General features: G+C 36.0%; 1 protein-coding gene across 1 annotated transcript in view; it reads left to right on the top strand.

Moving 5' to 3' along the window:
• Positions 1-23,355, top strand: part of TSPAN18 (tetraspanin 18) — a 215,645-nt gene that overhangs the window by 38,213 nt on the left and 154,077 nt on the right. The gene's annotated exons all lie outside the window — the stretch shown is intronic.

The raw sequence follows: 23,355 nt of genomic DNA, 5'->3' as shown, positions 1-23,355 counted from the left end.
GTTGAAGTCCATGAGTCATAAAAGGGTCGAGTTTGAAGACCCTTGGATTAGAGCATGATGCAAAAATGAAGGAAACCAGGATTTATATTCTCAAATGAGTCGGTTCTATTGAATTATTAATATTAGATCGAATGTAATTGGGCCAGTACAAAGAAACAATCTACTCTCTGTTGACGGATATAAAAAGCAAATTGTCATGGATAAAATCTATTTATGTGGTTACTAAGAGTTGACAATTACTTGGTGGCCCTTAATCAATCAAAAAGCAAATTGAATTGCTTGGCCATGGGGAAAAAAATCCAAGATCCTCGTAAGGCAATATAACTATAAATATTACAAAATATCAAACAAGTTTTTAAGTTCTCCAGAACTTTTTCTTTCTTGATAGTTTAACCTAAAAAAAAAAGTGTGGGTGCTGGCTTTACTATTACAGGTAATCTTCATCTTACGACTACAACTGAGCCCAAAATTTCCATTGCTAAGCAAGTCAGTTGCAAAGTGAGTGTTGTGTTTCATTTTATGACCTTTGCAGGCAGAGTAAGGGAATCACTGCAGTTGTTAAGGGAATTTGGCTTCCCCATTGAGTTTACTTGTCAGAAATCCTCTGGGAAGATTGCAAATGGTGATCATGTGACTCGGAGACGTTGCGACTGTTATAAATACAGGCCTGTTGCCAAGTGCCTGAATTTTGATTATGTGACCATTGTCAATGTGGCAACAGTTGTAAGTGTTAAACCAGTCATAAGTTGCTTTTTTCAGTGCCATTATAACTTCGAATGATTATAAGTCAAGGAGCAGAGATAACTTGTCAGACTGGGTGCTTTTCATATTTTAGAGCAGGGGTCTTCCAACTTGGCCCTTTTATGATTTGTGGACTTCAACTCCCATAATTACTCAGCCAGCGTGCCTGGCTGAGGAATTCTGGGAGTTGAAGTCCACAAGTCATAAAAGGGCCAAGCTTGAAGACACTTGTTTTAGAGAATGTCTCTGAATGCTGGAATAAACTACATATACATAGTTTACTCATACCTTCCTAATCCAATAGAATTGGATTTCAGTTTATGTATAGGTTATGTCCATTGCAGTTGAATGAGTAAATTTAAGTAATAATAATTCACATTTCTTAATTTTTTTGTCTGTGGGAGGGAACTAATTTAAGAACATTTAACTGTAGTTCATAATATTATGCTTACAATGCAAGAACTGTCCAAATTTTCATGGAGACATTGCTATAACACATCAGCAATAATATCTTCAACAGAAGCATGTGGATTGCTATTTTATCATGGTAATTGTAAATACACTTGTGAAAGCTGGATAGATTTTCATAATATTTTTCTCTTCTTGTCTGTTTTTTTCCAAATAGACTTTCAGAATATACATAGAAAGGTATGTGTATGCATGCATGTGCATACACATATAAATTCTACATAGCCCTGAAATATGAAAACAAAACATTTATTAAGGACATAAAAGTATATATTATAGCCAACGTTAATAAAAATGCTAACTGAAATTATTTAAATTGAATTATTTTTAGTTTTGAAGGGATGTATTAAAGTAAGATTGTTGCATCACAGCAAAATGCATGGCTGATAAATGTAATAAAAAATAAAATTATTGACAGGTCTTGACTGGGCAATTTTTTAGAGTCACATTAATGCCTCTGAAACTTTCCTTAATTGTCTGGCAATTTTACATGAGAGGAAGCGGTCCATAAAGTAATCTTAGGGAGAAAGCAAAATCTTTATAGCAATGTCTGGAGATATTGATTAAAAACGAGAGCCTGTTTCATAATTCAGATATAAGTAGGTTCTACCCACAGCTTTTGATTTCGGTCAACAGATAAATGTGAATGCCTCTATATAAGGCTTGGGAGTTGCTTTAGATTAGAAATATAGAACCAAACTGGGACCTATGGTGTTGATCACTAATTGTAACAATTAAACATGGTTTCCTTTTAAGCAGGATTAATGCAACTTTTCTCAGTGCACTACATAATCCAAAAGCATGATCCAGAAAAATGAGGCTTGGGAGTTAAAGATATAGTTCCTGCATTGTGTATCTTTTCTTGTTTTGTTTTTTTTGTTAATATCTTTGACAAACATGTATGGAGGTTTTTAAGAAAAGACTGGACAGTCACTTGTCTGGGATGGTATAGGTTCTCCTGCTTGAACAGGGGGCTGGACTAGAATAGGGGTCCCCAACCCTCAGTCCGTGGACCAGTACTGGGCCACGGTATGCCAGCAACCGGTCTGTACAAACAAGCAAAGCCGCATCCATGGGATGCAGGCAGCACACAAAACCACGCCCCCCCTGGTCCGTGGAAAAAAACTCTCCATATAACTGGTCCCTAGTGCCCAAAAGGTTGGGGACCTCTGGGCTAGAAGATCTCTAAGGTTCTATTCTATTCTATTGAGAGAGGGATTTACAACACAAGGGGGAAAAGACTATTGTGAATTTAGTTTCAGAAATACTTCTTTGCTAGTACAACTGTCCCCTTCAGTATAAATACACATTTTGACTGTAATCCTAATCTTGTTTGTCAGGAAACATTACTTCTAGCCACTATTAATAAAACTTCATTGTTTGGTTATTCATAGAAAAAAATCAGAGGTAAGAGAGTGAGACAAAATTTAAATTTTCTTTGTACAACGGATTTTTAGTGACACAGTGTAAATGGGAAAAGAATTTCCAATAGCAATAAATCAAATATTGGATCAAGCTGAACAAACTAGACAGCAAGCATATCTTTGCAAATTTCTGATACAAAATGTTAGCTTGTGTGGGATAATTAGGTATTTTTAAGCAAAGGTACAGTATTAGATTCCTTTTTTTTTTTTAAAAAAAAAAAAAACAATTCTCAGCCTATCAGCCATGGAGTAGTGCTCTGTAATGCCCTTGCTTTCAGTTAATAAACATTTGCTCTCATGATTTTCCTTCTGTACTAGTCCCCAAATTCCTAATCATAGCCATTCTGACTGGGAATTAAGGGAGGTGTAGTCAAACACAAAAGGATGATGCTGGATTGGAGAAGAATGCTGTTGAGAGATTACTAGAAGATAAATTAAGTTATTGAGTTACTAATACAAGCATTTGGTTATGGCATAAGCATTGAGAGAATTGGGACAAAAAATGTTTTCTCCCAAATCTGTGGGGGGAATTTCATTCATTAAAATTGTTCCTTCCATTTTGACAGTGGAGGGGTATTTTTATTTATTCTTCTATCCTGACCCTGGAAATGTTAAAAAAAATCTTCTAGCAGGAACTTATTGCTATTGTGATAATGATAGAATTGTAGGAATAAGGAATTTTTTTCATCCTAAATCAGAAGAGTAGATCCAATCCTCTTATCATTTATTCTTCTGTTGTCACTTGGAATATTATGAACTTAATATACTGTAAATGTCTAATAGGAAGGCAGAATTTAGACCAAAATCTCATAAATAAACAAATTAACAAGTTGATAAGAGAAGGAATGAAGGACTGACTGTTCGTTTTCTGGTAAAGATGGCTACTTATTTTCTCTATAATGCTATGTGAAAACTAAGCAGGCCATATAGTGGGGCTTGAACTGGGTTGAGATGAAACTGAACTAATGATGACTGGTGAGGTGGAACATAGTCAATGGTACATAAAGTCAAATGATTACTGTAGCAAATTCCTAGGGAACTCCTAAGCATACTTAGCTGCTCATTCAAATTTTAGAGGGATACACTAGATATGTATCCTTCTCTAAAGGAATTCATTTAATTTCTTAAACTGTTTTTAACAATTTAGTATTATTTACAGTTTTGTGTTCTACCTGATTTTATTCTACATTTCCTGATTGTGTTGTTTTTCTGGTAATATATGAAAATAAAATAAAATTTCTGCTCTGTTTTACTTTTGAATGCTCTTAAATTACATGTGGACAGCCAGAATTTGTCTTATTAAAATTGTCAGAGTTTAATGCAGTGCTTCAACCTATCTCTGGTCATTTCATGTCTCAAGTGTGTGTGTGTGTGTGTGTGTGTGTGTGTGTGTGTGTGTGTGTGTGTGTGTTTGAGAGAGAGTGTGAGGATTAGGAATGTATTTTTTGGAGTTTTGATTGAAATCAGTAGTTCACAAATTAGCTAGAATAGTTCTAACTTTGTATAATAGTGTTGTAAGTCTACTTTTGTTTGAAAGGAGTCTGATTATGTTGTGTATCAAAATTTCCAACTTTTTTCTATCTTTTTTCCTAGTTCTTCTATTGGTAATCATTCCTTTACCAGATCTTTAAAATGTTCTTGTTGGTTGAAGAGTTGACCCAACAGATATGATAAATGCTTAAAGTTCACACCTCTCAGCTGTCATATTTTTTATTTATCATTACCTCTCTCAAGGAACTCTTATTTTTTTTTTTTAAATTTTATGGAATGTGCCATGGTTTTCTGAGAAATAATAGTATGCTTGTCAAAACCCCAGTACTTCCATATGCAGATTGTAGACCAGGTTAAAAGTAGCTCTGTATCACTGTGATCCTACAATATCAACAGACTCTCTCTCATTTATTTTCACCTCAGCTACTATGCATATAACATGGCAGTGAATCTAATATTTCTTTTTGCAAAACCTGAGGTGCTGAACTTGTTTCTCCATTGGCAGGAGCTATTACCTTGCCTTACGTCCTGAATGCAAGGCAAGTAATGAATATAATGTTTTGTGTTAGTCAGCTAGCGGGAGTTCTGATTGATCCATGGTATTGTCTGTCAGTTCTCAGTAAATTGAGGCAATCAGGGATGCAGATATCTATAGGCCAGCCTCATACTGGTTTTGAAGAATCAGACAATGGAAATGTAGAACAAGGCCATATAAAAGGGCAACATTTTGTGGAGTTATTTCAACTCGGACTGCTGAAATAATGTGGTACCTTAACAAGGATGTCCCAAAGTGCAGCATCTTGGCAAGCTCTTTTTGTTCTGCCAAACTGCTTTGCTTCAACAAAGTATGCATTCTATAGATGTACACTCAGAGACAGAAGACCATAGAAAACTGGCAAAGTGACTGCTTTAATGCAGTACAGTGTCTAGAAGTTGATACAATGCGACAAAGAATGTTCCATTGAAGATGCAATTAAAGCGAAGTATGCTTTCCAGATGTCACTCAGTCTTCGTGCTGGGAGTGCTAAAAATGGGGAGACCTTGAGTTCTAAAAACACAAAGCCAGGTGGGTGACCTTGGGCTAGTCAATTTCTCTCTGCCCTAGGAAATAGGCAATGCCAAGCCATTCCTGAAAAACCTTGTCCAGAAATTTGCAGCATTTAATAATAATAAACTTTATTGTCATTGTATGTGTATACACAGTGTACACATACAATGAAATTTACATGACACCCAAATTTACGTGTCAAGATAGTCTCCAAGAATAAGGCACAACTGAACAGAAGAAAATATATATATTAAAGTATCTTGATAGTTCAAACAGACCTAAAGTTGATATATTGTAGTTCAGATAACAATTGGGGAAAGGGATATAAAACTGTTTAAATATCTCTCTGATATGTGCTAATGGTAAGAAAAACTTGTCTTCATATGTGGATTTTTCAGTGGTAAAAGCAGACTTTATTTGGCATTTTAAGTTAGACTTATGTAAGCAATTTGTGTCACCCGGATGTACCAAACATTTCACTGAATTCATTTCACAGTTTGTAAGCATTTGCTCCCCAGATTAACTATTAGCAAGAATAAGCTTCCAAATAAATAAGACTAGCATACTGACTTCAGATCTGCTAAGCTCTTTAGCTTTCATCTGCACCAGTGGTTACTTTAGGCGTCAGATAGTCCATCTAAAGCTTGATGTTGATAATTTTGAATTGAAAATGCTGGGGATGCCACTGAGTTACTAATCCAAAAGGATTATCTAAATAAACAAAACCCTACATATTAAAAAAATGTAAACAAATAGCTTCTCTTTATTTGGACAAATGAAGCTGGAGACAGTGGCTGGTTTTGCTGGTAATTGTTTTGTTTTCATTTTAGTTCTTTAAATGTATTTTTAATAGGAATATCCTTCTTAAACAAAATACAAATATAAAAACATGATAAATATTTGCTATTGTCAGATTACTTTAAGAACAACTGTAAATCTCTATCATTAAGGTCCTTGAATTTTATATGTTACAATTTGTTTGTAATGTTTCCGTACTTCATTATAAATTCATGTTCTTCTCACCTCTAAATTTTGAGATTAATTTTTCAATGGTAAAGGATTAGGCTAACATTGCATGGAACTTGTGATACCTGTCATTTAGAGGCTTAGCTTTTATTAACTGTGCCTTGGTGTCTGCAGACTTTGTTTTTGAATCTCCTCTGAACTTCATGGTTGCAAGGATGCATCATATGGATATCACTTCTGTACATGTTGAATTAGAAACAGATGCTGCTTGTTTCATCATGGAAGACAGTCAAGTATACTCGATGCAGTTTGCCAAATCTGGGCTTAGCTATATGTAATAATGTGAAGAGAAAGAAGGAGGGAAGTGTGACCAGGAGAGAACTACTGAGCTTTTTCTGTGTGGCTGCCATTACGCCCCAATAGCTCCCTGCAACTTTCCTTTTAGACAGAGGAAAAGCATCTGGGAGAAATATAGTGGGGGGCAGGAATGAAAGGCAGAAAAGGATTCAATTCTACATTTTTAAAAATGTTATCTTATTCTATAAGTTACCATCCAACTTAATGAAATCTGATTTACTAGATATGACTAGGTATAAGGTGGAATAGACAACATCACCACCAGATGGATCTGTAGCTGGCTGTTAAACCTTACCCAACAAGTAGTCCTCAATGGCATTACATCCACACGGAGAGAAGTAAGCAGTGGGGTACCACAAGGTTCCGTCTTAGGCCCAGTACTCTTCAATATCTTCATAAATGACTTAGATGAGGGAGTTGAAGGGGAACTCGTCAAATTTGCAGATGACACTAAAGGAGTAGTCAGCATCCCAGAAGACAAACTCAGGGGTAGCCAACATCACAGAAGACAAACTCAGGATTCAAAAAGATCTTGACAAACTCGAATAATGGGCCCTATCCAACAAAATGAATTTCAATGTGGAGAAAGCAAAGTTTTACATTTAGGCAAGAAAAATAAAAGGTACCAAGTACAGATTGGCTTAAAAACAGTAACTGCGAGAGGACCTTGGAGTCCTAGCGGATGATTATTTGACTATGAGCCAGCAGTGTGCAGCAGCAGCCAGAAAAGCTAATACAGTGCTTGGGTTGTATAAACAGAGACATAGAATCAAGATCACACGAAGTATTAGTACTGCTTTATAAAACCCTAGTAAGACTACACCTGGAAGACTGCAGTCAATTTTGGTCACCATATCACTTTTTTTGAGAGAGAATTTGAAAAAAATTCAGAGAAGAGCAACTAAGATGATCAAAAGTCTGGAGACTAAAACATACGAAGAATGGCTGCAGGACTTGGGTTTGGCTAGTCTAAGGAAAAGAAGAAATAGGGGAGGCATGATAGCAGTGTTCCAATATTTGAGGAGCTGCCACAAAGAAGAGGTGGTCATGTTTTCCAAAGCACTAGAGAGCAGGACAAGAAACAATGGTTGGAAACTGATCAAAGAGAGAAACAATTTGGAATTAAGGAGAAACTTCCTGACAATGAGGCCAATTAACCAGTGGGACAGCTTACCTCCAGAAATTGTGGGCACTCCATCACGATTAAAAAGAAGCTGGACAGTCACTTGTCTGAGATGGTATAGGTTCTCCTGTTTGAGGGGGCTGGACTAGAAGACCTCCAAGGTCCCTTCCAAATTCTATTTTGTTCTGTTCTATTCTATTCTCAGTTGTCCCATCCAGAGTTCTGAAAATACCCTGACCCAGTTCATGTCTTTCTCAAGTTGATCATTCCAACATTGAAGGGCTAAAGGAAGGCGTAAGCTCAGGAATAGAGCTAAGTGTGCAGTAATTCATCCCATTTCTAAAGATACTTGCTTCTTGAGTTTCATTTCTTTAGAAATGTTTCAAAAGAATGTTTATTTCCAGATTTGGAGAGTGAGGGAATTGAATAGTTTAGTAGCTAAGGGAGTGTTGAAACTGGATATTATGTTTAATTTCTACATAACTAATTCTGCTACTCATTGTCAAAGCAGGTGGTGGCGTCTACAAGTAGTTGCCTTGGTAGAGCCCCAAAGTCCTTTGTAGAATTGGCTCTGGATGTCACTTAAGAGGAGAGACCATTAGGATTTCTCAGGACCACATGCTAGAATGGTAAGAAAGCAATGACAAACTGCTACCCGTACTAACAAAAACAAAACATATCAGAGCTACTTCACCTATATTCAACCACAATCTGATTAAAATAGCACTTTCTAATTAGTTCTTCATCAAGTATTGTGCCTTTTAATGTAGAACAAAGGATAGAATAATAGCATTCTTCATTTATTTACTGCCTAACTTGTGATTCGCCTTATATGCATTACAAAAATAAAACATCAGTTACAGGTGTTAATTTCAAAAGTAGTCCAGGGCCATCATCATCTCCTCCTCCCCTCCAGAATTAAATTATTTTCACTGCTTTGTGGAATGCAAACAAGATGGGAGTTGGGGAACTAATTATTTTGGCTACCTGGATAATGTATCTGTATGCATTCCAGATCTACAGTATCTGGGGAAATCATGCAATTGATGTTTGATCAATTCATGTGACTGATATTATTAAAGTCTGTCATCTTTTCTCATGATATTTGATCAATGTATCTGAAAGCATAAGAAGTGAGGAAAAATACTTATAAATTATATAAATAGCTGAAGAACAGTACTATCTCAGTGATATTTTTCATACATTTTTCTTGCAATGATATGCTGCAATATTAATACTTTTTGATGTTGTATACTCTAGCTTTCATTTATATTAGTAGTTTTATGACTTTTTCTGCCTTTATAAAAAGAAAGTTTGGCAAGGCTATTAATTTTTTTTCATAGTGTTTTATTAATTCATTTGTATTAAAATCACACCATTATACAACTAAAAGTATAGTAATCTTTCTGTGAACTAACATACAACAAGGTCTGCCTCTTCTTTCTCTTGATGGCTGCATCTATTTTCTGTGTTTCTGATAAAATATTAGGTGTATATGATGAATATAACTATGGGATTATAGTTTCAATGGAGCTTGATGATATCTATTTGTCACTCAGCAATGTTAATCAGCTGACTTGCCATTTATTTAAATATTTTCCACAAGATCTTCTGCTAAGTTTCATTTTACAGAATTTTCCCTCTTCTTTGTATTTTGCGAACCTACTAAAATAACTTTGGTCCTTATCAGAAGCATTTACTTACGATTGTATTATTAATTATTCTTTTTTGAAAAAGAAACAAACCTCACATGGATATAATGTGGTTTGCCACAAAGGTTTGGTGGCACAACCCTGGGGGAATGTGTGTGTGTGTGTGTGAGAGAGAGAGACAAAGTGTTATATATGAATATATATATATATATATATATATATATATATATATATATATATATATATATTCAACATAGTGTGATTAAAAGAAAAAAAAAAGGCTCCCTGGCATGTTTTGATTCATGATTTCAGGCTCTGAATTCCAGTTTCCAGAGTTTGTAAATATTGAAGCCAACTTATACTATAAGACTTGATTTAAATTTTTGATGTCACCCTTAACAAATAAAGGAATCCACAGACACCTCTTTCATGCTGTTTTATAAACATACAGTACATATCCTGCATACCATGTTCTGTTCACTAACTGGGTTAAGCACTATTATGCAAAGCCCTGAAGCAACTAAGAAATAGTAAGCCAAAGAAATTAAAGGCATGTGATATAAAAAGATCATATAGCTATACACATTTATATCAATACCCTTCACCATAGTTCTCTGTACCTTTATATCTTCTCTAACTTTCTGATCAATATTTAGCCATTCACTAAGATTCTGGTTATTATGATCCATCATTTATTACTCTTATTGCATTCAACAACTTTTAACTTCATATTTGAAAAAGCCTTTTGTAATTCAAAGCTATTCATGTACCACATTCATTCTTTTGACCAGTAAACAATACAATTTCTTTCTTGTGCTATATTCACCTGCTTCTCAAAAATTAGCACTCGCCTATCTTCAAAAGGCCTAATTGCAGTTCCCAAATTTTTCTCACTGTCACTTCTACCAGTAGTAGTTTTTTAATGAGAATTCTGTCGCCAACACTTTTCCAGCATGCTTAACAAGTTAATCCCATTGTACTTGTTACATTCATTCTTGCATTTTGTTTTGTACAGCAGAACAATAATGACATTATTCCAACAATCAGGTGCAGATATGGTTTTCACACACATGTTAAACAAATTGCATGGTGACTCCATGAGCAAATCAATTTATTATTTTTTACCATTTTATAGTTATACCTTCTTCGCCTGCAGCTTTATTGTGCTTTAACTTACTTCCCATTAATTTTTTTCTTTTCTTCTGTGTCCATGTATTTTTTTCTTCTCCAAAATCACTGTTGACACTACCCTCTGCCCCCACAAAAGGCATTTCACTGAACATTATGACAGATGTAAAGCATTTTATTGGATGGCTCCAGTTCCAAAATTGCTAGACTTTTTTTTTCTGGCTTCAACAACAGATCTTGATTCATAATACTCCCATTTAGGTTTTAGGAAACAGTACTACATTCTTTAGAAAAATGTAACACAGTACATCCTAGTCAGTGGAAAGGCTTTTGGTGGATGAACATCACCAATTGAGAAACAACCTTCTTGATAGTGATGTCCTAGTTATAGAATGCTTTATACACAAAGGTTGCCTAGACTTCATTTGTAAGTAGATCCTTTTGGGAAACTTCACTAAGCCTCAGCTTCAAACCTCTGTGATATAGGTAGTTCTTTGCAGGAAAATATTTAATCCTGGCAAATTCAATACAACTGCATGTTACATATGCAACTGTTGGCAATCACCTTTAATACCCTTTATGATATGGATCCAGGCTACTTGAGGGACCATCTTATCCCACTGGGATTGGCCCACCACATCTGTGCCAGCAGAGGAAGCGGCCCCGTCAGCCTGACTATTCCAGCTGGTGAGAAGGGCCTTCTCTGCCATTGCATCTGTCCTGTGGAACATCTTGGCCCATGATGTGAGGCTGATCCCAACCCTCCTGACCTTCCAGAAGAGCCTAAAGACCTGGCTCTGCCAGTTAGCTTGGGCCTCCAATGTGGGAATATCACAGTGGAGATAATTGATAGATTAACACTAGATCTCACCTCCCTCCTCCTTTCTGCTCCTGCCCTCCCCATCTTTTATTTGGGCCATAATCTTTTGGATTTTGTATTAACTTACAGTATTTATTATTTTAATTTATCTAATTTTATTTTTATTATTGTAAGCTGCCCAGAATTACCTTGAGATAACCTTGAGGTAAGATAGCCGGCTTATAAATTTTATTAATAAATAAATGTATTTTTTTCCTCTGATGTATGAACACTTGCAGTATGAGAATTAAGCAAAATTGGAACAACTGGAATGTAGTTGCTTCATAAACTCTAGATCAGGGGTCCCCAACCCCCAGTCCGTGGACCGGCACCGGTCTGTGGCATGTTAGAAACCAATCTGTGCAAACAAGTGAAGCTCTATCTGCAGGATGCAGGCAGCACACGAAACCACACCCTTTCCAGTCCATGGAAAAACCTTTCTCCATGGAACCAGTCCCTGGTGCCCAAAAGGGTTGGGGACCCCTGCTCTAGATTGTCTGAACACCTTGTTTATCATCTGAAGTGTTTTATTTCTCTGAATATCTACCCTGACTGATTTTTTTTTAATAAAGAGGTCAATTGAAATTGTTTAGTTGTCATATTTGTCAATTTCAGGGGATAAATAAATTATTTTACCAAAATGTATAAGATTTTCCTCCTGCTGCTTAAGATTTCAGGGTGGTATGGCATTGTGGACCTAAGATAGCTATTAATACCATTAGGTTGAATCTGCAATTTACTGGGCAATACTTAGATTCTAGATTTGTGTGTGTGCCTATTGAACCTTAAGCTAGATTTTTGTTGTTGTTCTTTGACTACTTGTTCTACTTATCTTCTTGTACTGAGGCTCTTCACCGTTGATTAGCTTTTGCTTAACAGAGCTATATAACATTTTCAATATGTTGGTATGAATGATCTCTTCAGTTATCTCTTCACATAGAACAGCTGTGACTTTTATAGATTTCATGTGGCTGCTTCAAAAGTTTTGCCTGGCTAACTTCACATGCAAGAGCAACTTTCATGACAACTGCATGAGTCTAAATTTTTTTTAAACAGCAGTATTTCATTTACACTTACAAATAAAATATTCAAAGCATCTTTTTTTTTTAATGTTTCACTAAGCCCTACTAATTGCTCCCTCAGTAAGCCTCAGCATAAATTTGGGATTTCCAAATAACCTATTGGATATTTTCTTCATGTATGCTAGCTCATCAATATTTGCCAATTTTTTTTAAGTTATCTACTCCTGAGATTTGGTATGTATAATGTATACCATTGGTTTTAGTTTTGTGGTTAATTGTTGGTAAAATGGGCAACTATATAAGTTAAATAAATAAAATAAAATAGATAAATAAATAAATATGGTCTGCCCCTGTGGTTTTTATGTAGTATATTGTATGTTTCTCAGAGTATTTCCAGTTTACTTTTGGTGAAATACGTTTTATGTTGTGCTTTGGGGGCACAAATGTGTGTTTTATGTAGCAGATGTTTCAATTATGTCTTCTGTAATGGGTTTGACTTATAACCATTGTATTTCTGGGAGATGACCTAAAATATAATTCAAAAGATCAGTTCTTTTTATGTTCATACATGTTTGGGTTACACTAAATATTGACACAGAAAAAGTACAGTGCTATCCATTGTAGTCCAGTGCTATCCATTGAATATTCCTTCCTTTAAATATCTGTGGAAGAATGTAACTCCTAATAAAGGACAATATTTGTAGCTCAGGGTTGACATGAGGGTTCCTTCATGCTCTTTGAGCTTGCTTGTTTTCTTGAAGATGTTTCATTACCCAAACTAGTCCAGCACTGATGATGTTACCTAGTATATGTAATTAAACACTTGTAAGAAAACAAGCAAGCTCAGAGAGCACCAAGGCCCCCTCAGAATGTAACTCCACACGTATTGCTATGCTTTGCTGTAGGCTTGACACGAAGAACAAGTATGAAGCTGCTTTGTAGTCTGTCAGATGGGCAGGCTTTCCCAAGTATCTTTCTTGGCAAAGCACATGCTTTCCAAGCAATAAGGACTTTATTATACGGCAGTTACTGATAATCATCTGTTAAGATATGAGCTGAGCCATGCCATCAAATGTTTTCCTCTTCAAAATGTTGCCCAGCTGCAGTGATGTTTTGCCATAAAAGGTTGAAGCTAATTGCTTTGTGCATTTAATTAATAACTAACACATTCTGTCATTCCAGGAATCTAGATAACTTCCATCTGGATCCATAAGTGATTAAAACCTGGAAGCCCAACTCCTAATTAAGGAGCAGACTTTTGGAAATCTATTTCTTTTATGATTAATTATGGCTACATATTGTTTTCTCTTGCCCCTTTTCTTCATTCGCACAAGGCTGATAAAACTTGAACTTTCTCATCAGGAAGTAGTAGACAATCACTTAAATATGAGCCAGCAGTGTGCTGCAGCTACCAAAAAGGCCAACACAGTGCTAGGCTGAATTAACAGAGGGATAGAATCAAGATCACGTGAAGTATTAATACCACTCTTTAATGCCTTGGTAAGGCCACACTTGGAATACTGCATCCAGTTCTGGTCACCACGATGTAAAAAAGATGTTGAGACTCTAGAAAGAGTACAGAGAAGAGCAACAAAGATGATTAGGGGACTGGAGGCTAAAACATATAAGGAACGGTTGCTAGAATTTGGTATGTCTAGTTTAACGAAGAGAAGGACAAGGGGGGACATGATAGCAGTATTCCAATATCTCAGGGGCTGCCATAAAGAAGAGGGAATTAAGCTATTTTCCAAAGCACCTGAAGGCAGGACAAGAAGCAACGGGTGGAAACTAATCAAGGAGAGAAGCAACCTAGAACTAAGGAGAAACTTCCTGACAGTGAGAACAATTAATCAGTGGAACAGCTTGCCTCCAGAAGCAGTAAATGCTCCAACACTGGAAGTTTTTAAGAAGAGACTGGACAGCCACTTGTCCGAAATGGTGTAGGGTTTCCTGCCCGAGCAGGGGGTTGGACTAGATGACCTCCAAGGTCCCTTCCAACTTTACTACTACTACTATTATTATTATTATTATTATTGTGGCATGGGGTATGTTTGTCCATTTTCTTCCTCCTGCAAGTGCAATTGTAACTTCACTGTCTTGTGGAAAAGACTGAGTAAGAAAAGTAGTAGTTGCTTTCCTCAAACAGTATGATACCTGGATTTTTCTCATCCTATCCTATCCTATCCTATCCTATCCTATCCTATCCTATCCTATCCTATCCTATCCTATCCTATCCTTTCCGTTCATCCCCATTGATCCTGCATGTCTTTGCAGGCTGAACCTTAGTTTGAGGCAGAGCATCAAATTCCTGGGTAGGCAGCTAATGAGTTGGCTGGCTTGGTCGCTCAACAGTGAAAAACTGGTGAAGCGGGCACAGCAGCACCTGCATTTTCTTTGTCACGTGAGAAAAGCACATCTTCCTTCCCCTGTCCTGACCACTTTCTACAGGGGGATAATCGAAAGCATCCTGTCATACAGCATCACAGTCTGGTTTGGAAGCATCACTGCTTCAGATAGGAAGGCAGTGCAGAGAGTGGCGAAGATGGCCGAAAAGATCATTGGCAGTTCCCTCCCTCCCATCCAGGACATAGCACAGAAGCATTGCATGAGCAGGGTCTGTAAGATTATCTGGGACACTACACATCCTCTTCATGACCAGTTTTCCTTGTTACCTTCTGGGAGGAGGCTTCGTGGTATCCGAAGCAGAACATCCAGATTCAGCCATAGTTTCATTCCATACAGCATTAACCTTGTGAACTCTCAAGCTTCCTCCTTCCATTATATATTCAAGATGGACAGTATTTAATATTTATTTGCTACGTATATGTAGGGGTGTGGGTCTATACACATGTTGTACATAGTATGTTTAGGTGTGTATCATGTATGTGTTTCACTTTGAGAGCGGGCAATTAAATTTCATTTTTGATATGTGCCGTTGTGGCCACAGAAAAAAAATGACAATAAAGTTTATCTTATCTAAATCTCTGAAAAAAAGGAGCCTGTGTCTTTAAACCACACAATGCTGAAATGCTATGACAGAGCATCTTACTGGGGGGATATGGTTTCCATGACAACCCCACACTAAGATAAACTTGTTGTGTTTTTATTTATTTATTTGTTGCAAGATTCGGGAGCAAAGAAAAAAAACAAGGTGAACTTGTCAGCAGGGGAGACTTGAAAAGAGAAAGCTATGCCAGCAAAGGCAATGGACGCAGCTCCTTTGTCTTTTAATTAGACAGTGCTATTAAAGCTTGCAGGAAGGAATGGTCTGCTTTGGTCTTATTTTCCCCACTTTTCTTTTAAAAAACCTGGGAAAAAACCCACTTTATAGAATTACTAAATATGATTGGCGGCTAGATAAATACTGAATTTTGGTCCCAAACACATCTATCCCAGCTTGGGAACAGGGAAAGTGTTTCAATAAGGAAAGGTTATAACATAATAAATACAATTCTACTTAGACATTAATGTGTAAGTATTACTCTTACGTGTTGACTGTCTTCCCAACTCCCATCTTTTGTTTGTGTTGGTCTAGAGTTCCCATCATCCCCAGTAAACATGATTGTTACTAGGTAAAGAAATGAGATTAATAATCCTATGTAACCCTCACCCAACCTGTTTGAGTTTGGAAAAGGTTGAGAAACTTTACAGACTTCTGTAATATTCCTTGGGTGCATCTTAAAAGTAATTTTAGAAATCTATGCCATCCTGGCTAATGATAGCTTTGTTTATATCAGTGAAATATACAGATAATTTCTCTGGTCATTATAGAAATAATCCACTATACCTTTTTGGGCCTGAGCCCCATGGATATTCATTGAAACACTGGTCTGGGGCTGATGAGAGTTGAGAATTGAGATTATCATTTGCTGATGGTAAAGAAACTCCAATTGGAAAAGTACATTATTCTCATATTTATTCAGTATCTCTGCCCCTGCCACCTTCCATCTAGAAATCCTTTCACAAATCTAGCAGATGGTTGGATGGAAAGAAGTCTGGTAGATACATGGCAGAGGACCCTGTGGTGAGTTATGAATTTAAAAAGTCTCCTGCTCAAGATAAAAATGTATTAAATATGCAGAAAAATCTACCAGTAGCAGATAATATGTCAATGTTGGAAAGAAAACTGTTGCTAGTATCTTATAAATACTCCCACTGTGTGGGGGTTCCATTACACATAAATGTTTTGACAAGATCTGCTTCTGTCAAACATATTGCAAGCACTGTGAAGGAAACAGTATATTGTTGCTAACAAGCCTTTTATTTATTTCATGTACATTATAATGGCCTCAAGGAGCTCACCATGATTCTGAATGTAAAATGTATAATCTATAGATTACCTACATAAAGGAATTTGAATACAAGGTTTCTCCAGCACTGGAGTTGGATAATCCACCAATGGGTTTAGACTGTGTTCCTGCCCAATCAGATCAGTCAGCCAAAGTTGCCACGCCCGTCCTGGACCATAGAGATCCCAGTCTTGACTGATCTCGCCCAGGACAGACGTACAACTTTGGCTCTTAGGCAGGTACAGTCTCTATTGGTGGATTTTCCATTTCCAAGTTAGCTTGACCAGTGATGTATTCAGCACGGAATTTGGCTATCCCTATTAGTATTAATTTCCAATCCCTGATTCGAGGGAGATAAAGATTGGAATTTCTAAGGAAAAAACATTTCTGGTTTTTCAGAAACTATTGTTTTGACAAATACTATGTTATGCTAAATGTTTCCACACATTAAGTATATGCTTTGAACACAGATATTATTATTTAAAAATATATATGCTAGGAGTGGGGGTGGAGAATGTATAAACTATTATAACAACATCAAAAGGAGTCATCTCTGTGCTGAGATTTTTGAAGCCTTCCGCTCATCTGGTGTACATTTTACTTTAGGGTCATCTTCAATGCACATTATATAAAGCAGAGGTCTTCAAACTTGGCCCTTTTATGACTTGTGGACTTCAACTCCCAGAATTCCTCTGCCAGCATGCCTGGTTGAGGAATTCTGGGAATTGAAGGCCACAAGTCATAAAAGAGCCAAGTTTGAAGACCCCTGTCATAAAGAGAGTAGATTAGATATAAGTCAGACATTATTCTCTGTAAGTTTTACACAATCCAAATTAATGCAGATCAGTTTGCACATTGCTTAGGTGTTTATAGTAGTTTTATGGTGGTTGTTTCTAAGTCTCAACTTGAGCAAATCTTTCAAGGTGTATTGTTACAATGCAGTTTTGGAATGGCTGTTATAAAGATTACTGGAAAACTGTGTGACTCAAATTTCACTTGGACTAGAAGTCTCCATGATTTCAAATAAGGTTGATATTAAATAAAATTTGATTTAGGCAGCCAACAGAGACCTTTCAATTTAATCCTCTTTGATTGGCAGTTGAGATCTTAGTGTTACTATTTTCTCAACGTTGTCCCATCTTGCATTCATTTGTTAGAGCTTCACATTCTTTCAAGGCATCATGAAAACATGATAATCTGGTTCGAACAGGATCTTTCCAAATGGAAATATATGTCTCTGGTCAATGAAAAGGGTCTCTGTTAGGATTTCATTTGTACAAAGCATGAGTTGTTAGAGATATGATTCTGGCAGACACTTGTCTGTCTACTGGAATAGTAAATTGCATCTCAGTAGCAGGAGATATTGAATTGTGTTCTCTGGCTATGGATAATTTAAGATAATTTAGCAGAAGCTTTTGAGACATTTTAAAAATTATTATGTAATTTTAAAAAAATAATTTGTCTCTGAATTTTAAAAAAAAATGAAAGAATTGTTTCCAATCTAAGTATTGGCTTTAGAAAGTCCCACATTCAACACCAAAACAGACTTTTGGGGTTTTCATCAGAGGTAGAAAAAGCAGGTGGTTTTTGCATTTACTCATTTTTCTTTTAAGTGCTTTCTGTTCAGGGTAAAACAAACAAACAAACACATTTTACTTCTGTTTAGAAAACTGTAAGATGTTCTGAACTCCTGGCAGAAGTATAGTGCAGTTAGAAAAATTAAACCCCAAGGCCTAACAAATGCTGGGCCTTAAGTGCACCATGTGTTTGACTTACAGTATCTCTTTTCCTGGTCAGCTTCACAATTTATTTTGGATTGGATCAAAATTGTTCTTCCACTCAAAGAAAGCATTGTGGTTTGGAAGGGAAAATTAATGACAAGTCTGAGCAATTTTTTCTTCTACTTCTCATGTACAATTAGCTTCAGAGGAGACTTTCCAGCCTTCACTAGGATAATGCACATTTTATTCATGCCACGTAGATCAGCACTACTTAACCCCGCCCCCCCCGAAAACTATGATCAGTCCGGATTTGCAAGTCTTTCTTGTGGGGAATATGTAAGCAGTACTTTCTGACTCCAGATATGGAACATCCGTGAGTTTAACATTGGGCATCTCCATATCAGCAGGTTGCTATAAATTCACAGTTGGTGCCCACTCAAAACCACCATTGCCTGTAGGATTGGTAATTCACCTATACATTGAAAAGGTGTAGCCATTGTGGGTGTTCTCATCTTAAAGCTAAAATGAATTTAACATAGATATGGATTCATTTTGTGTGTGCCATTGAATTAGATGGAAAACATAAAACAGCATGAGATGGGCAGCCATATAAATTTGATTAGTACATAAATAAATTCAAGTACCCTGTTGTTCAAAGTGTGCCTCAGAGGATAACTATAATATAATCTGGATAAACCTAGGGGCTAAATTACTTTAATTGCATTGCTAACTGGTTATATAGCATCATACAATTGTGTTACAATGTACAGATGGATAAATCTGTCAATATCAACTGATCATTTTTCTATTCATAAATTTACTTCTTTTGAACAAAAAAACTTACATGATATATATATATTATATGCTACTTCTGCCAATGTACACTCTTTTATGTGTCCTGACACCAAATATTGGCATTTGGTTGCACATTTTAAACTTTTTTTTAACTTAGAGAAATGCTTTAGAATTCAGAGAAGCTCAAGGTTGAAAGAATCACTGTACTGTATTTTATTTTATTTTGCTTTGGTTTTTGTATTTCATTTTCAATCAAAACTTCAGCATTAAGTCTATCCATGATAAAAAAAAGAAACAAACAAATGTCTTGCCTATTTCTAGTTAAATGGCATAGTCAACTTGAAAAAGCATTTTTTTTCTGTTATATAAATATTCAAGGAAAGGAACCTTCAGCCTCTTCTGTACAGAAAATATGACACAACAGAATGAGTCAGTTAATTAAACTGTCACTTTAAGCTCCTCATACTTGCTTGCCTTTTCTTTTCTTTCTGCTACAGTTTGGGCTGGTTACTTAATCAGTTGATGAATGAACTAGAATATAAACTACAGAATGAAAGATTGATCATGCACAAGGCCTTATTATTGATTCTAGCTAAACTGTTTAACCACCTTCCCCCTCCCCAAATCATTATCTGTGAATGAATGGAAGGGGAATTCTTAACTTTTGTTGGAAATAAAGATTGCTTAGAAAATATGCTATAAAAATGCAAGTGGGTAGATTTGATCCTTTTATGACACCTGGATAGGTTTCTTTCTCTTTAGTTTATTTCCCTGTCCAGTTACCTCTTTTTCCTCTGTCTACTTACATTTAATCCTTCACTTTTTTTTCCTTTCCATCTTCATTCTATTTTTTTCTTTTATTTTTTGCCTGGTTCTGCTATAAGCGAGGGAGGGAGAAGGAATCCATGCAGGTGTAGCATTTATGTAAAGGAATGATTAGCATATACTGATTGCCTCAATTAATTCTCAGGCATATATGCATACACACATACTGTGTGCATCTGTCATTTTTAATTAATGCACATTTATTGAGATAGGAATCTCTGGGGTTAGCTTCAATTGGGTTTGACAAGATAGGGAAGTTTAATACTAAACAGATTTTTTATTTGTTTATATTTTTTTCTATTTACTCTTCCTTTTGGGTGGATTCTCTTAAATTCATGGTCCTTTGAAATAAATATATTAGTTTGTGACCTTAGACTAGTCCTTTTGGATAGTGTGTGCAAACATTAACTGGAAAAATGGCCCAGAACTTGTCTCTGCCAGTTAGGATCTGGGGCATTTAGAGCTGTTGTTTATAACATGTAATGGGGACATAGTGCTAGAAAGCATTATTGTAGAATCTTCTCTCATTATCACTCATGCTGTTTCAGAGTCCCATCCCTATTTTTGTATTGATCCTTGCTGGGAAATCATCACCATGATCAACTGGAGTTTTTGTTTTCCCCTTTACTCTCTTCCTTTCTTTCTGCTGTAGGGGAGAGGGATGAATTATTTGTGCATTCTGATTGCTTTTTCTAGGTAAATTATATTACCTGCATTTAGTTGTTATTGGTGCTATGTCTGTCATTCTGTTCTTTGTTTTAAGTATGACTTACTTAATAGCAAATAAAGATGGGAAACATCCAATCCATGTTAAAAGAGACCAGTAAAAAATAGGCTGTGGATTTTATAGCTACCTCATATGCTAAATTGATTTAAACAAAATCCTTCCAAAAAAGTCTGGATAAAACAGATAAACACAGAGTATGTGTTGGAGTTTGTCTCCTTTAGATTTCTCTACTAATTCTGTTTTTATTATTTGCATATGTTTGCCACGGACTGGAGTATATTTGGCAAAATAACCTCAATAAATCGTCCCTGTCATAATGCAATAATAATGGGTTTAGACTGTAATCTCTTTTGAAGGAATAGTTCTCTTCTATTTATCAAGCACTTTTCAATAGATTTTTTTCATTATCATGGTTCGTCAGCCAGATGCTCAGACTGGATTTGGTATTTTTATCTATCGAGTTCTTTCCAAAGAACTGGGATAGGCAGATGTGGAAGTTTGATTATTATTATTAATTGGCCTAGCAAAAGTATTCCTTACATAGCAGTGTATTAGAGACAAGCAACAGATGGTAGATGAAGTAACTGTTAATCCAGAAATGTACTGCTGCAGGACAGCATAGAACCAAACTTGAGTCTTAATGGGGTTGTGTATTCCAAAAAAAGCTTGACTTTGGGGGATTGCCCTGGCCTTATAGCCTCTATTGAAAGGTGGAAACCTTTGTCCACCTTTGCCTGGTATACCAGCTGCAGAGTTATTAAAAACAAGATGGTTTGAGAATAGTTACCCATGTTTTTGCCATCTCTTTGTTAGCTTATTGTAATTCATTGGGGACTGTTCTTGAAGACCATATGGAAACTTTAACTTCAATGCAAAATGGAGTGATCTGTGTGCTTAATGGCCTGTGATACAGTATTACTGCTGTGACACTATTTCTGTAGGATATGCGGTGGCTACCATCATCTTTCCAAGTGAGTGTAACAAAAGATGCTGGTTGATACTTTTACAGGCCTGTATAGCATGGGAATGGGTCTTTGTGAGATTGTCTTTCTTAGATAGATTCTGCTAATCAATCAGAACCAGTTAAAGAGTATCTGCAAAGGATCCTGACATACTATGAACAGTATCAAGAGGGGGTTGCTGGTAGATGTTTTTGATGGGTCTGTCCCACTTTGGAATAGCCTGCCCAAGTGAAGCCTAATAAGGATGTCTCCCAATCACATGTCCTTCTATAAGTAGTTAAGAACCTGGCTTTACCAGGATGCTTTTGGGTGTTGATTGTGAAGTCTTTGGTGCCAGTATTAGTTCAGCCATTATGATTACTATATTATTTATGATTATTGTGTTATTTAAATTAGTAGTGCCTTTTACCAGCTAAAGTCTGTTTGGATTGAGGCACTTAATAAATGCCATAAATAAACACCTATCAGTATAACAACATTCAGAAAAGACATTATGTGTATCATCAGTGTCATCTCTAGACAATGAACAGCCATTGACCATTTCTAAATATTGCATGATCAGCAAATATTTACATTTTGTAGACCTAGTTGGTCATTTTGGCCCAGATATATTTTTAGAAATGCTTCTGTTTCCAGGCTTTAAATACCGGTAGAGGCAATTAATTACATAAGTGATTATATTTTCATTTCCCCCAAACCTAAGTGTACAACTGGTAGTCGTTTCATAATGAACTCCTGTAGTACCCTGTTTTAGTGTCCTTGGCTTTCACTAGTGCTGGGAAGTACACATATTATTCAAATGATTAATGCTTTTAAATTTAAAAGATGATTTGATTAAATATCAGTATAGTAGATTTAGGAAGTTGTGAGTTGTATGAAAATGACCACGTTTCACCTTGAGGCATTGACTCAATCCAAGCGACTGCACTGATCCAATTTTAGGCGGGGCCTTGATTTGACAAATTGAGTCATTCTGCCTTGACACCTCAGATCAAAGCAGCAAATGAGATCTCATCAAAGCCCTCAAAGCCTTCAGATTTCAGCAACAAGGCAGTTCCATCTGCAACTTTGAAAGAGATTATCAGTATAGTACATCACTTCAACTGAACTCTTTTAGATTGGAGCCTTCCTCAACATTCTGCAAGAATTCCCTTGCGATTCTGTACACCTAGATTTTAAATTAATTCAGTTTTCAGTATACTGGTTTTCAGTGTAGCCAGACTAAAATTGAAATGGTTTAGGCAGAATCTTTCATAGCAGTTTCTGTCTCTTAAGATTTAAACCTCAGATTTAAAAATTAAGTATAGATATTTATCCATTATATAGATAATGTAAAACATTAAATCCAACTGAAATAAGTGATAGCATGGCTTATTTATAATCTAAGCATTGCAGCTGGTGTACAATTGAATGGGAAAAGGCAAGTACTGTATTAAATATTATTTTATAAATATTATTATTTTATGTAATAGGTGAAGTGATGTCCAGGTGATTCTGTGTAAGGCTCTGAGCATGTGTTAATATTTTGCTATTCATTGTTTCACACGCTATTATATAGAAGGCATTTCACCAATAAACAGAAGTCATTAAATCCTTTATGTAATGTATGTATAATGAGCTGTCAAATTATGGCCCTTGAACAAGAACTCATGTTTATCATAACTTGTCTTATAATTTGCTTGCAGCTTGGGATCTTGTTATCTTTGAAAATGTTTTCATTTGGTCCATTTTAATTTGCTTGATGACATGCATCATTT

Source organism: Crotalus tigris, unplaced genomic scaffold (assembly GCF_016545835.1).
Source record: "Crotalus tigris isolate CLP2741 ecotype Arizona unplaced genomic scaffold, ASM1654583v1 scf7180000017576.4783729, whole genome shotgun sequence".
Classification (NCBI taxonomy): Eukaryota; Metazoa; Chordata; class Lepidosauria; order Squamata; family Viperidae; genus Crotalus; species Crotalus tigris.
This window is presented reverse-complemented; position numbering and strand designations above follow the sequence as displayed.